This window comes from Panthera uncia, chromosome C2 (assembly GCF_023721935.1).
Source record: "Panthera uncia isolate 11264 chromosome C2, Puncia_PCG_1.0, whole genome shotgun sequence".
Classification (NCBI taxonomy): Eukaryota; Metazoa; Chordata; class Mammalia; order Carnivora; family Felidae; genus Panthera; species Panthera uncia.
Window position 1 is genome coordinate 149,296,596 of NC_064810.1, and position 15,876 is coordinate 149,312,471.

Below are 15,876 nucleotides of genomic sequence, written 5' to 3' on the forward strand. Positions count from 1 at the left end.
CAGTGACACCCGAGTGGATTCCAGTTCCCCATTAACGCAAACAACACTGCACAGAACGTCCTCATCCATGGCCCTATGGACCTGTGCGAGGAAATTTTTCTGGGTTATATATACAAGAGTAGGATTTATACTATGTGTGCATAACTAATTTGATTGGAGTGCTGGATTACTCCCAATGTACTTCTATCCCCACATCGTTTTGGTTTTTTTAGTGTTTTATTTATTTTTGAGAGAGAAAGGGAGAGAGGACAAGTGGGGGAGGGGCAGGGAGAGAGGGGAATAGAGGATCAGAAGCGGTTCCACGCTGACAGCAGCCAGCCAGCCCAATGCGGGGCTCAAACCCCTGAGATCGTGACCTGAGCCAAAGTCAGACATTCAACTGACTGAGCCACCCAGGTGCCCCTTCTTACCCCACATCTTATATAAAGCCCTTGTGAAAATTGGTAAAAGGAAACTTCGTTTAGAATAAAGTGCAGAGGCCAGCAGGGGGAGCTCTAACACCCTGCCACTTGTCAATTGCAGACTTACTAGGAAGAGAAGGACCTTGCTCTCGGCTACTACTTAGTCACCACTTTACTATTCCCACAAGAGGAAGAAAGCCCTCTTCATCCACCTCCGAAAGCCAAGCCAATGAGAGACAGTCAACTCAGCCAATCAAAAGCCACTACATTTCATACTCCCAGTTTCCTCCAACGGACCTTTTGTTTTTAACAGCCTCCCCAATTTCCCCATTTCCTCTATAAATGAGTGGTCCTCTCCTTTGTTCTGCCTATGGTTTTGTAGTAGAGTGGCTGTCCTTGATTACAGTGCTCTGCTATTCCCAAATAAACCCATTTTTGCTGATAAAATAACTATCAGTTTTATTTATTTATTTTTAAGGTTAACACCATCCTTCTAACGTTTGCCAATCTGATAGGTGAGGGACGGTTTCTCGTTACTGTTTTAATTTGCATTTCCATCATTACTGATGAATTTAAGCATCTCTTCGTATATACTCATTAGACATTTGGGGTTTCCCATTCAGTGGCTTCCTGCTTATGCCCTTTGTCCATTTTCCAGTTGGGAATTTTTGTCCTTTAGTTGTGGATTTGCAGGAGTTTCTTACTTTTCAAGGTATAAATCCCCTGTTTGAGATGTCACAAATCTTTTCTCCCAGTATGCCATTTATCTTCTGACTTTGTCCATCTTGCCCTGTGTTGACTGGAAATCTCTAAGTTAAATAAAATAAAAGCCATCATTTTTTTTTTTTTTTTGCCTTTGTGATGAGGCTATTTGATCTTCTTTAAGTGCTGTTACCCTACTCTCAGACCACAGAGCTATTATCTGACATTTTCTACAAAGATATCAGCCTTGATTTTCTCTTATTAATAAGGTCTTTTATTTTTTTTTAAGTTTACTTATTTATTTATTTATTTATTTATTTTTAATTTTTTTTCAACTTTTTTATTTATTTTTGGGACAGAGAGAGAGACAGAGCATGAACGGGGGAGGGGCCGAGAGAGAGGGAGACACAGAATCGGAAGCAGGCTCCAGGCTCCGAGCCATCAGCCCAGAGCCCGACGCGGGGCTCGAACTCACGGACCGCAAGATCGTGACCTGGCTGAAGTCGGTCGCTTAACCGACTGCGCCACCCAGGCGCCCCGAAACTAGTTTTTTATCCCACCCAGCCTACGGCAGTATTCATTAATACTGACCTATTGAAATCATCCAGGCTTATATATATTTTTCTTGATGAGTTGTTTCAAGAGTGAAAAGTTAGGAGTAATTCATAGCTTTAATTCCTATCCCTTTCACTTCTAAGACAAAGAGGAAAATCACTGAATCAAAAATAATCAGAAATTAGGGAATGAAATAGACAATTATAATTCAGGTTCACTAATTTATTATATGTCTGAAATTTTATAGATTTCATCTTGGGATGTGTTTCGAATTAAATCATTCTTCTGTCCATTCTATCGCAAAGGTAGCACAAATTCTTTGTGAGATCAGGGGAAAGCTGTTATGAGAGAAAAGAAATATTTAGAATTTAGCTCCTAGCTGGGCAGACATCAGAGAGATTTATTTGTCTAAGTTTGAGGGTAAAAGTCGGTCCTGCCTCCAGTTAAATAAGTAACTCATTTAGCTTGAGGTTAAGATTTTTTTAAGCTGATTTTTGTGTTTATATCTGGAGAAAAGTTTGATGGACTTTGATATTTAAGCAGATTGTCAACAGCCCTGAGGAGAAAAGTGCTTATTTTCACCGGAGTGCGGCTACCCCTGCTGTTTATGTGTTTGTACTCACCTCAGAAGCAAATTTGATTTAGGAAAATTAAATGTTGGTGTGGATATCTTCCATTTTTCTGGCTTCGTTGCATTTGTACCTTAATACCTGCCTTTCCCCACCTCCGTGAACATTTGAGGAAGATAATTACACCTGTATACACGAAAGAAAGGCCTGGAAAGATTAACTCCAAGTAATTAACAATTATCTGTGAGAAAGGGACCTAGAAGCTCTTGGTTAGGAGGTGACATTTTAATTAACTCTATCTTGTTGGGCTTTATGTTGTTGTTGTTGTTTGGCTATGGCTGATGAATTATTGAACTTTCAACTTTTGGACTAAAAGAATTTAAAAAAAGAAATCAAGAAAACAAAACAACAATCATGGGGGGGTTATCAAGGCGTTTAGGACTTTTAACTTAGTCTCTTAAATAATTATGGGTCAAAAAGGAAATCAAAATCTGACACACTACTTAGAAAGCAAGAAAATGAAAGCATCCTTAGCAGAATCTTTGGAATTGACTCAGAGGTGAATGCATATGATTGAATATTTTCTTTAAAGAATGAAAAGAAATTAATTCTATGTAATGAGTACAATTGTGTGCCCCCCAAAATAGTGTACGAGTTCTAACTCGTAATACCTGTGGGTATGACCTAATTAGGAATTAGGGTCTTTGCAGATGTAATCAAGTTAAGATGAAATCATCTAGATTAGGGTGGGCCCAAATCCAATGACTGGTGTTTTTATGAGGAGGGAAATTTAGACACAGACATACACGGCGGGGGGGGGGGGGATGTGCATGTGAAGACAGAGGCAGAGATTGACGCAAGGTGTCTACAAGCCAAGAAGCCCCAAGGATTGCCAGAATCTAGAAGAGGCAAGGAAGGATTCCTCCCTAGATCCTCTGGAGGGAGTGGGGCCCTGCCCAAATTTCAGTCTCAGACTTCTAGCCTGCGAAACTATGAAAGATAAGTTTCTGGGGCACCTGGGCGCCTCAGTCGGTTGAGCGTCTGACTTCGCCTTAGGTCATGATGTCACGGTTCCTGGGTTCGAGCCCCGCGTTGGAATCTGTGCTGACAGCTCAGAGCCTGGAGCCTGCTCTGGATCCTGTGTCTCCCTCTCTCTCTGCCCCTCCCCCACTTGCACTCTGCCTCTCTCTCAAAAATAAATAAACATTAACAAAAATTAAAAGAAAAAGATAAGTTTGTATTTCAGCCACCCATTTTGTGGTACTTTTTCTTTTTTCTTTTTTTTTTTTAGCAGCTCTAGGAAACTAATAGAGCCCATAATTCAGGAGGTTAGAAAAGAAAAGAACAGAAGAAAAGAAAAGAAAAGAAAAGAAAACGTGAGCCGGTAGGAAAGCAGACAGGAGACAAAAAAGGCGAAAACAATAAGAAAATGGTACAAACACAAAACTGGTAAATAATTCAAGAGCTAGTCTTTGACTCCAGAGAAAAAGATGAACCTCTTCCGAAACGTAAAACGAAAACAAAAGCAAATCTTCGTAAAGAGCTAAACCCACAACGTGGAGCCACGTGCTGTTGTCAACACTCAGGCCTCGTCACCAGGTCGGTCAGGCATCCAGGACCCAGATCTCCAGGCCCTGCCAAAGCCCGGGGCAGGGACACTCCCTGAGGATGCCCCACAAGGGACCCTGGATCCAGTGCCCTGTGAAGATTTGTCCTTCACCTTCTCATCTAAATGGGTGAGGAAGGTGACAGCAGAGCCACTGTCCCTTCCTTGGAGGAGAGCTGGTAGCATAGGACAGCAGGAGACCACTGAAAGACCAGAGCGGGGGAACAGTGTGGTCGGGGTGCACTTCTTTTTGAACTGGGGGTTCACTCTGAAACACGAAGCTGAAATTGTAAAAATATATTGATTTTACTATGCTGACAATAGATAACCATATGTATCGGCTCATTCTTTTCATTCACTCATTCATTAATTTTTTAAATGTTTTACTTATTTTCGAGAGAGAGAGACAAAGCGTGAGTGGTGGAGGGGCAGAGAGAGAGAAGGAGACGCAGAATCCGAAGCAGGCTCCAGGCTCCAAGCTGTCAGCGCAGAGCCCCATGCGGGGTTCGAACTCGCGAACCACCAGACGGTGACCTGAGCTGAAGTCAGACGCTGAACTGACTGAGCCACCCAGGCACCCCTAATGTGCTAATTCTTATAATAGAGCGTGAATCAAATGTCAATTTGCTGACATAACCTTTCCGACAAACTGTAGACTGGAAAACACTTTACATTTGTTTTAAGTCTATTTTTTTATTTTGAGAGAGACTGAGGGTGGGGGAGGGGCAGGGAGAGGGAGAGACAGAATCCCAAGCAGCCTCCGCGGTGTCAGCACAGAGCCTGACGCAGGGCTTGATCTCACAACCAGGAGATCATGACCTGAGCGGAAATCAAGAGTCTGATGCTTAAGTGACAGAGCCACCCAGGTGCCCCAGCACTTTACATTTTAAGTGTCTCACACACTTAAAAAGAGGGTTCGTTTGGCAAAAAATATTCGTGTTTTCCCAAGGAATGCTTAGTTTATTCACTACAATTTTAAAACCTTTTCCATGGTGACCTTTGAAAATCCATGAAACTAGATAGAATGGTAAAATGAACCCCCATGGATCCATCACGCAGCCCCCAAATCATTCACCTATGGCCCGTCCTGCCCAACCACACCCCCCACCCATCATTTCCCCCACTTTATTATTATTTTGAAGCAATCCCAGATGTGATAGCATTCCATCAGTATGTAGTTATTTAACAATTGGGGGGGGTGAGGTTGGCGCCTGGGTGGCTCAGCCGGTTAAGTGTCCAACTTCAGCTCAGGTCATGATCTCACAGGTCATGAGTTCAAGCCCCACGTCGGGCTCTGTGTTTACAGCTCAGAGCCTGGGTCCTGCTTCGGATTCTGGTCTCCCTCTCTCTCTATTCCTCCCCTGCTCACTCTCTCTCTCTCTCAAAAGTAAACAAAGAATTAAAATTTTTTTTTTAATTTTTTAAGTTTACTTATTTATTTTGAGAGAGACAGAGAGAGCACCAGCAGGAAGAGAGGCAGAGAGAGAGAATCCCAAGCAGGCTCTACAAGGTCAGCACAGAACCCGACACGGGGCTCGAACCCACACAACTGGGAGATCATGATCTGAGCTGCAATCAAGAGTCAGATGCTTAACCAACTGAGCCACCCAGGTGCCCCTCTGGTTGTGTTTTTAAAAGTTTTTTTTAGGGGCGGAGCCTGCTTGGGATTCTCTCTTCCCCTCTCTCTCTCTTTGCCCCTCCCCCCCAAATAAATTTAAAAACTTAAAAAAAAAAACACAATCCCACTTTCAAACCTAAAAGAAAATTTAAAGTAATTTCTTCGTATTATCAGTATTGAAATTTCCAACTGTCTTGTGAAGGCCATATTCGTTTGCATCCAGACCCCAAAATACTCACACTTTGTGATCACCCGCTTTGCCTTTTAAGTCTCCCTCCATCTGTAGATTCTCCTTTCATCTTTTTTTTCTTGTAAATGGCTTATTGCAGGAGACACGTTGTTCATTCCACAGGGTTTCTTACAATGTGGATTTTGCTGAATGTGCCCTTGGGGTGTCATTTAACATGTTCCCCTGTTCGCTGTCTTTCCTGTAAGTTGATAATTTTACACCTAGAGCCTTGATCACAAGGAGGCGGCAACAAGAATGGGAGAACAGTACCCAGTGGTATTTTGGGGAGACGAGACCACGGGTCTTGGAGACTGAAGTGGAAACACGAAGGCAAAGAAGACGCTAAAGTGAGCTCCATTCACCCCCTCTCTCAGTGTCAGGACTAAGGGTGTTCTGTGCTTTGGAGATGCTCCATCAAAGATCTTTCCTGTCTTTTCAAAAACTTTATGTGATTTTGAGCTTTTTAACATTTCTTAGTGAATTTTTGTAACCCTTCCCGAAGGTCATCATCTTTGTGAAATTTGAAGTGTGAAGCCCTCTGCTCATCCTCCATGCTGTTCCAGAAGTTCCCTAATAAGGGCACTGTGTGGTGTGGTCCTCTGGTGACCGGCCAGCTCCTCTGTCTGGGTATCCCTCTGCGCCTGGACTTGGAAAGGAGGCTGGCTCCTTGGCTAACATGCTCCTGAGAACTTCACAGGCAGCACATGGACGTGGAGACCAGCTAGTTGTATCTTTCATTTCATTTATTCCTAGAGTTTTAAACTTTTCCTGCGTGGACTCTTCTCCTGTCTGCAAGTGTAATGATGGTATTTTAACATCCTTGTTCCCTTACTTGTCTCCCTGCGCTGCCTTGGACGGCTAGTATTGCAGAATAGAAGTAGCGAGAGTACAGATATGCCTGCACCTGATCTCCGAGAAAATACAACATTTTAACACCAAGGAGAATCTCTGCTGCCTAATTTTATACAGAGACTGTATTATTTAGGGTCCTCCAGAGAAAGAGAACCAATAGGGTGTATAGAGATATAGCCAAGAAGAGGTTGCCTATAGTATTTGGCTTCTGTAGTTGTAGAACCCAGGAAGCCCCACCATCAGCCACCTACAACCTGGAGACCCAGGAAAGCCGATGGTGTAACCCAGTCAAGTGTGAAGGCTGGAGGGTTGAGGAGCTATAATGTGAATCCTGATGTGGGTCTGAAGGCCAGAGAACCCAGACCGCCAATGTCACTGGGCCGGAGAAGGTGGATGGATGTCTCAGGTCAAGTGGAGACAGTGAATTTGCCCTCCCTCTGCCTTTTCCTTCTATTCCAGCTCTCATGGGATTGGATGGTGCCCCCCTCCCCTCTGCTTTACTAGTTCACGGGCTGATCTCGTCCGGAAACACCTTCACAGACACACCCAGAAATAATGTTTTCACCAGCTCTCTGGGTGTCCCTTGGCACAGTCACGTTGACACACAAAATTAACCCTCGCCGATGCCCTTTATTACAGAAATTCTCTCACCTTCTTGAGTTTATGCTAACAGGTTTTTTTTTTATTTAATGTATGTTAAATTTGTAAATGATGGTTTCAAATTCTGTGAATGTGGTCAAATATATTAATCTATTTTATAAGGGTAAGCCAATCTCGAATTTCGGGAATACATTCAACCTGGTCAAAGTGTATCGTCATTTTATTGCGTTTTGCTGGACTTGCTTTGTAATTGCTTAAAGTTTTTACATCTATGTTCGTGAATGAGATTGAGTCCTAAACTGTGTCTGTGTTGTAATCAAGACTTTGCAACGCTCATAAATTTGCTCAGAACTATTTTCTTTTTCACTATCTTCTGGAAAATTTTGTGTAAGTTTGGATTATAAAATTCCTTGAATAGTGGAACTTACCCTTTTGTCCTCTTTCTTTAAAAAAATTTTTTTAATGTTTCTCCTCTTTGGGAATAGCTTTAATATCTTATAAGCATCATGCATACATATTTAAATTTTTTCTAACATTACAGAAAAATACAGAGGCACCTGCCTGGCTCAGTCAATAGAGCATGCAATTCTTGATATCTGGATCATGAATTCAAGCCCCACGTTGGGTGTGGAGCCTATTAAAAAAATATATATATACCCAAAAAAGTGCCAAAAAATTTTTTTTCAAATTAAAAAAATTTTTAAAATATTTTCATAAAACCTTCTATCCAGTGGAAATCACTCAACATTTTGAGCGTATTATCTCCGTATTAATCATCTCTGTATAAATAAATGTCTAAATTTTATATAACTGGATGTGGTTCTACAGTAAACTGCTTACTTCCCACAACATTATTCCACTGACATATTTTATGTCAGGAAATAAAGAGCTTTATCATAAGTTATATTGATTACTTAGTCTGAACAGTAGTGTCTCTAATGATGACTAAAGTCTATTTTTAAAAATTGTGTTTTTGAGGGGCACCTGGGTGGCTCAGTAGGTTAAGTGTCCAACTTCAGCTCAGGTCACGATGTCACAGTTCACGTGTTCGAGCCCCACATCGGGCTCTGTGCTGACAGCTCGGAGCCTGGAACCTGTTTCGGATTCTGTGTCTCCCTCTGTCTCTGTGCCTTTCCCACTCATGCTCTGTCTCTGTCTCTTTCAAAAATAAACATTAAGGGGCACCTGGGTGGCTCAGTCATTTAAGCGTCCGACTTCGGCTCAGGTCATGATCTCCAGGTCTGTGAGTTCAAGCCCTGCATCAGGCTCTGGGCTGACAGCTCAGAGCCTGGAACCTGTTTCGGATTCTGTGTCTCCCTCTCTCTCTGACCCCCCCGTTCATGCTCTGTCTCTCTCTGTCTCAAAAATAAATAATTGTTAAAAAAAAATTTTAAAAATAAAAAATAAACATTAAAAAAAATTAAAATAGAATCATACAACATATGGCCTTTTATGACGGATTTATTTCACTTAGGACATTGTTTTCAAAATGCATCCATGTTGTAGCAGGGATAAGTTTTTCTTTCTTTCTTTCTTTCTTTCTTTCTTTTTTTTTAGCCAAAAATATTCTCTCACATGTACATACCACATTTTACTTATCCACTCATCTGCTGATGGACATTTGAGTTGTTTCCACTTTCAGGCTCTTACTAATAATGCTGCTGTGGACATTCCCGTACAGGTTTTTTGCGGATAGATGCCTTCATTTCTTTCGAGCATCCACCCAGGAGGGGATTGCCAAACCATCCAATATATCCCAACATTAGTCCTTGTTTGCCTTTTTCAGGGGGCTCTTTCCCTTTAATTCTTAATATTTTTGTTTGTACCTTTTCTCTTTTTAAGAATTCTTATTGACAGAGGTTTGTCCATTTGTGTCTGTCATTAATCTTCTCAAATAACAAACTTTCAGCCTTCTTTGTTTTCTGTATTACATCTTTGTTTTCTACTTCGTTGACCTCTGCCCTTATCTTTATCATTTCCTTCTTTATATATTCGATGGGCATATTTAACTGGCCTATTTCTAACTTCTTATGTTGAAAGACCTAGCTCATTAATTTTCAGCCTTTCCTGTTTCTTCAAAAGTGTTAAGGCTCTTAGCCACGAGCGGCTAATGGCTACTGTATTGAGTGGCACAGCTACATAACGCTGCCCAGAAGCTTCTACCAAACCGGCCTAGTTGAAAGGGTCTAGGAGGCACAGCCTTCAATCTCTCAAAGTCTTAATAAAGGGCCTTACAGTGGTTGCATTTTTTATTTGCTCTAGACCCTGTGGCCAAGGATTCTGTATTTTAACAGGTGCATTAGGTAAATTTGTGCAGCTAGGCCCACTGACCTGTGCGGAAGCCACGCATCCAAGCCCCATCCCGTTGAGCTCAGTGATACGTGGGCCTCCTGACTCATGTCAGCCCACACTCAGCCCACCTCCCCACAGCAGCCAGAGTGACCTCTGAAGAAGGCAAAGCTGATTCCGACATCCCCTGCTTACAAGCCGTCAGAGGCTCCTCTGTGTCCTCAGGATAAGGACACAGGCAGTGCTGGGCCAACAGGCCCGCCCACAGCCCTGCTCACGCCAAGGGGTAAAGGGAGGTTTGCTGGCCGTATCCCTTCGGGGGCCTCAGCTCCTCGTACTAACGGGTGCCGGGCGCAGGGCAGGGTGCAGCGTCCGTGGGCCAAACACCCCAGACAGGGGCGCCGGGTGGAGGGAGGCACCCTGCCGGCCCCGTCCGGGCGGGCCTGCAGGCCGCATGTGGTCAGGGGCTGAGCTGGGGCCTACCGGGCCGCGGGGGCCGTGGGAGGAAGGAGGACCGATCGCCAGGTGGGGAAGCTGCGGCCCGCCTTCGGCAGCACGAGGCGACGGCCTTGCTCACGTCTGCTCAGGTGAACGTGTCCTTCTCGCTGTCCCTGGAGCTGCTCTCCTATCAGAAGCTCCCGGCGGACCAGATGCTGCCCGGGGTGGACGTTCGGCGGCATGCCAACGGAGAGAAGGAGATGGTGTTCACCCAGAACCTGCTCCTGGAGTACGCCGACCAGCCCGCTCAGGCGAGTCCCGGGCCTGCCCCCCCCCCCCCCCCCCCCCCCCCCCCGCGTGCCGAGGGGGCCAGCGGGCCAGACTGTCCTGGTGGGTCGGAGGAGGTGGGACCCCCCACGCGGCCCTCAGAAACGGGAGCGCCCCGGCCCTTGCCCTGAGGGCCCGTCATGCCCTGGAGGACGCCTTTCCCCGAGGACACACCCCGAGAAATACAGGTCTTCCTTCCCCATCTCAGCTCAGAACCAGGGGCCGTGCCGTGGGGTGGGACACGGGGCTCCCGGCTGCAAGACGCAGGTGAGGGCAGGTGAGGACCGAGAAGGGATAGCCTGAGGGGCGGGTTCGAGAAAGGCCAGGAGGAAGAATCAGTCTAGCCAGGCGGGCCCTCCAGCGGGAGCCCAGGGGCGGGGAAGGTGAGCGCGGCAGCGCCTCGCCTGAGGGTGACGTGGGGGGACTGCCGGGAAGAGGGGAGATGGCCCAGAGCCCAGGAGGGGCAAAGGGCTGGGCCTCGGGGCCCCCAGGGGATGGAGGAAGGCGGGGAGCAGGAAACCCAGAGCTTGATGGGGGCAGGGGGAGTGGGGTGGTGGGGAGAGCAGATGGCGCCTTCCGGGCCCTTGACCTGCACACACGCCCACCGGCCTGGGTTTTCGATGCCAGGCCAGCCCCCTGCACAGCTGCGGTGCTGCCTGGGAGCTCCTCAGAAGCTTCCGCACTCGGACCCCTGGCTCCGAGCCCGGCAGGAGTGGACGAGGGCCCCCACGTTACAGGCTCTGCTCTGTCCCCCTAGGTGGTGCCCCTGAAGGCCACGGTGGCCGTGCCCGAGCTGCAGCTCTCCACCAGCTGGGTGGACTTCGGGACCTGCTTTGTGAACCAGGCACGGGTCCGGGAGGTCTACCTCATGAACCTGAGTGGCTGGGTTGTGCCTATGGGTCATGGAACTGAGACCCGAGTTGGTCTCCACACTGAGCGCGGAGCCTAAGATTCTCTCTTTCCCTCTGCCCTTCTCCCCTGCTTGCACGCTCTCTCTCTAAAGTAAAAATAAAATAAAATAGTTTCTAAAATTGGAGTAAACATAATTGAAGGCAAAATAGAACTGATGGCAAACAGTATCAGTAGTTATGAGGGATGCTATTTAATGATAAGGAAAACAACTCACAAAGAACATCGGACAATCTATTCTAGCTTCCCTTCTCCGTTGTGTTTTTAAACTTCAGTCGATATATTGTTCATTTCTAGGATTCACGGCGTCTTCGGAGTTACGTTGCTTCCTCTCTTTGACCGTTTCAACAAATGTGTAACCCTTTTCCGAGAGCCCTACCACCGCTGGATGGCACATCGATGGTAAATCCTTCGCTCTATTGTTTCTGCCTCACACCGGCATCTTTCCTCCTGTACTCAAGAATTACTACTTCAAAATTTATCTTGGGTGAGATTCATCTTCCCTGGAAAGCCCTAGGAGTCTTGGGCTGTCGGTGGCAACATCTGTGTGAAATGGTTTTGTGTCTGCTTCTGCCGGGACCTCACAAGGTCCACATCTTTTTGTGTTCATTCCTGGGCTTGGGGCTGGTATCCGTGGGGCCGGGTGTTCCCCCGAGGCCAGCACCCGAGCCCCCTTCTGAGCTGCTTCCATCTCGCCATCAGCTTGTGCAGCCGCCCTGTGGGGTTGGGGTTGGAGGCGAGCAGTGTAAGCAGCTGGGTCCCACGTGTAGGTCAATGCCTGGGCAGTGGTAGAAATGCCCGAGCACCTGGGGGAGCCTAGGTGGCTCAGTCGGTTAAGCATCTGACTTTGATCTGAGCTCGGGTCTAGATTTTAGGGTTGTGAGTTCAAGCCCCGCACTGGGCTCTGCTTGAAGAAAAAAGAGGGGCACCTGGGTGGCTCGGTCAGTTAGGTTTCCAACTTCGACTCAGGTCATGATCTCATGGTTTGTGAGTTCGAGCCCTGCATTGAGCTCTCGGCCGTTAGCGCAGAGCCTGCTTTGGATCCTCTGTCTCCTTCTCTCTCTGACCCTCCCCCACTGTCATGCATACTCTCTCTTTCTCTCGAGAATAAATAAACATTTTTGTGAAAAAAGAAAAAAGAGGGACACCTGGGTGGCTCAGCTGGTTAAGCAACGGACTTCAGCTCAGGTCATGATCTCGCAGTTCGTGAGTTTGAGCCCCACATCGGGCCCTGTGCTGACAGCACAGAGCCTGGAGCCTGTTTCAGATTCTGTGTCCCCCACTCTCTCTGCTTCTCCCCTGCTCGTACTCTTTCTCTCTCTCTCTCAAAACTAAATAAACATTAAAAAAATTTTTTTAAGGTAAATAAAAAAGACTTTCTCTCTCTCTCTCTCTCAAAAAGAAAGGAAGGAAGAAAGAAAGAAAGAAAGAAAGGCCCAAGCGGCTGAAACACTCTGGTGACAGAGTTCCACATAAGCTAGTGACCATGATCCGGGCAGCAAGAACCCCACGATTTACAGGCATCCCAAGCTTACAGGTCATTCCTACAGGGAGCCCCTGGCTGATGTGTCTGCTGTTGATTATATCATAAAGACACCAGACTTGTAGGGTCATACGATGTGCAGCTTCATGCAATTTTGGCATTTAATTTTCATTATTTCATTAAGCAACCTGTGTGATAAGAATGATGTGGGAGACCAAAAAGAAGAAGGTTCTAGTCTAGTGCTGTCTAGTAGAGATGTAACGTGAGCCACAAATGCAAGTCATGTGTGTAGTTTTAAATTTTGTGCTATATTAAATAAATATAAATTTTCTGTTATGTTAAAAAGTTTTTTAAAAAGGTGCAATAACTTCAATATCTTATTAACTCAATATCCAATATCTTATCACCTTTACACACAACGAATGTAAAAAATACTGATGAGATATTTTATGTTTTCGTTTGTATAAATGTTTGAAATTGGTGGTTTTTTACACAGCACATCTTTTTGCTGTTATTATTTATTTTTATTTTTTTATTTTTGTAAATTTTATTATTTTATTTTTTAAAATTTACATCCCAATTAGTTATCATATAGTGAAACAATGATTTCAGGAGTAGATTCTTTAATGTCCCTGACCCATGTAGCCCATCCCTCTTCCCACAACCCCTCCCGTAACCCTCAGTTTGTTCTCCATGAGTCTCTTCTGTTTTGTCCCCCTCCCTGTTTTTATATTATTTTTGTTTCCCTTCCCTTATGGTCATCTGTTTTGTCTCTTAAAGTCCTCATGTGAGTGAAGTCATAGGATTTTTGTCTTTCTCTGACCGACTCATTTCACTTAGCATAATACCCTCCAGTTCCATCCACGTAGGTGCAAATGGCAAGGTTTCATTCTTTTCAATTGCCGAGGAATACTCCGCTGTATACATACACAACATCTTCCTTCTCCGTTCATCCATCCATGGACATTTGGGCCCTTTCCATACTTTGGCTATTGTGGATAGTGCTGCTAGAAACACGGGGGTGCATGTGTCCCTTTGAAACAGCACACCTGGATCCCGTGGACAAATGCCCAGTCGTGCAATTGCTGGGTCATAGGGAGTTCTATTTTTAGCTTTTTGAGGGACCTCCATCCTGTTTTCCAGAGTGGCTGCACCAGCTTGCATTCCCATACACAGCACATCTTAATTCCGACTATCGCCACATCTGGCTAGTGCCTATTGTGTGAGACAGCGTGGATCTAGTCTGTTAAGATATATAATGTCAAACTCTGAGCAATATTAGCCATTGATTAGATAAGCAAACTAGATAGGTTTATCTAGAACTGACTGACAAAGTCTTGTCCACCCAATGAAAATCTAAGTCATGTAAGGGTGCACTAAGTCTTGCCCACAGCCACGTCTGAGGTTACCAGCTCCATCGTGCCAGCGCTGCCTGTCCATTTTCTGTCCTGACCCATTTCCTCTTCCGGTTTTCTGAGCCACTGGCTGAATCCTTCCAGCAACGTAATTTGAGGTGAGGTGTTTAAATGTGGCTAACGTGTTGGTCATCACAACCCACAGACAGGCCTCCCCCAGAAAGAGCAGGGAGGCCTTTAAAAATCCTGTCGGGGCACCTGGGTGGCTCAGTTGGTTGCCTGTCTCTTGGTCTCCGCTCAGGTCATAGGCTTACAGTTCGTGAGTTTGCGCCCCACGTCGGGCTCCGAGGCGGGGAGCCTGCTCGGGATTCTGTCTCTTCCTCCCTCTACCCCTCCCCATATCACGCACATCGTCTCTCTCTCTCTCTCTCAAAGTAAATAAACATTAAAAAAAAAATAAAAATAGGGGCGCCTGGGTGGCTCAGTTGGTTAAGCGTCTGACTTCGGCTCAGGTCATGATCTCACGGTTCGTGAGTTCGAGCCCTGCATTGGGCTCTGGGCTGCCAGCTCAGACCCTGGAGCCTGCTTCGGATTCTGTGTCTCCCTCTGCCCCTCCGCCCTCGTGCTCTGTCTCTCTGTCTCTCAAAAATAAAGAAACATTGGAAATATATACATAAATAAAATAAATAGTAAAAAATATAAAAAATAAAACATCCTGTCATCCTGTAAGCAGATAACTTGTGAGACCCCTTTTTCTGGGACCTGCAAACGCTACTTGGGGGGCAATCTTGGGAAATTTGGCAAAGAACAGGGGGACCAGAAAATGACACTGAAAGGAGGTGTGGGCATCAGCTTCTTGCTGTGCCCAAGCTTGGGAACACACACCTGGAGCAGGGCGTTTGGACCAGGCTCTGTGCACTGCGCTCCAACCCTCTCTGGGAGACCTGGCCTCCCTGCCTTTGCTCCGCGAGGTTGGACATTCTTTTCTGTCCTTCTCTCCGAAGCTCCAGGGAATTAGCTCCTCCCCGCAAGCTGGTGATCTTCCTTTTTTTCTTTTTTTAAAACTTTTTTTAACATTTGTTTATTTTGAGAGAAAAAGAGTGCGTGTGCATGCAGGAGAGACGCAGAGAGAGGGAGACCTAGAACCCCAAGCAGGCTCTGTGCTGTCAGCACAGATGCAGGATTTGAACCTATGAACAGTGAGATCGTGACCTGAGCCGAAACGGAGTCCGACGTCTAGTAGACTGAGTCACCCAGGCGTCCCTAGCTGATGATCTTCCAATTAAGGGGGCAGAGAAAGAGAAGAGCCAGGCCCTGCCCTCCCAGGGAGAAAGCATGTGCGGCCCATGGCCCGACCCAAAGGTTTCTGAGTCTGGCTAACGGATGAGGAGCTCTGGGCCTTCTCCAGTCTAGAGAAGCTCTCACACTGGCTGGGAAGGGCAGACTCACCCTCAGGGTAGTTGGGACTGTAAGCTGGATGTGGGGGCTTATCCCCAGGGAGGCGGAGGTCAGAGGTCAGCCAGGCTGGAGTCATCAGGGAAGGAATACCCAAGGATGTGGTTTGGGTAGTCCCCGAGACCGTGCTTATCTGTGAGTGTCAGAGGGAAAACTGAGCGAGAAAGCGCCGTGCAAATGGGAAAAGGAGTCATTATTCCCTGACACGCGCATACCTCCTTTCAGGCAGAGCTGAAATCTATCTCGGCCTGCCCCCACTAGCAGACGCCTGGGCTAGAGGACGCGGGTGGCATGGGCGCACAGTCCTGGCCTTACCCACTCCCAGCCCTCTTAGACACAGCCCCTCGAGCTCCCACTCCAGAGAGCACCTCACTGTCCCCAAGGGCTAGCTAAGGACATGAAGGACACTGAGAAGCCTGTCTGACCCAGCTTCCTCTGGGCCTGGGGCTCTGGGCTCTCCAGACACAGCCAATTGTGACCAAGCCATC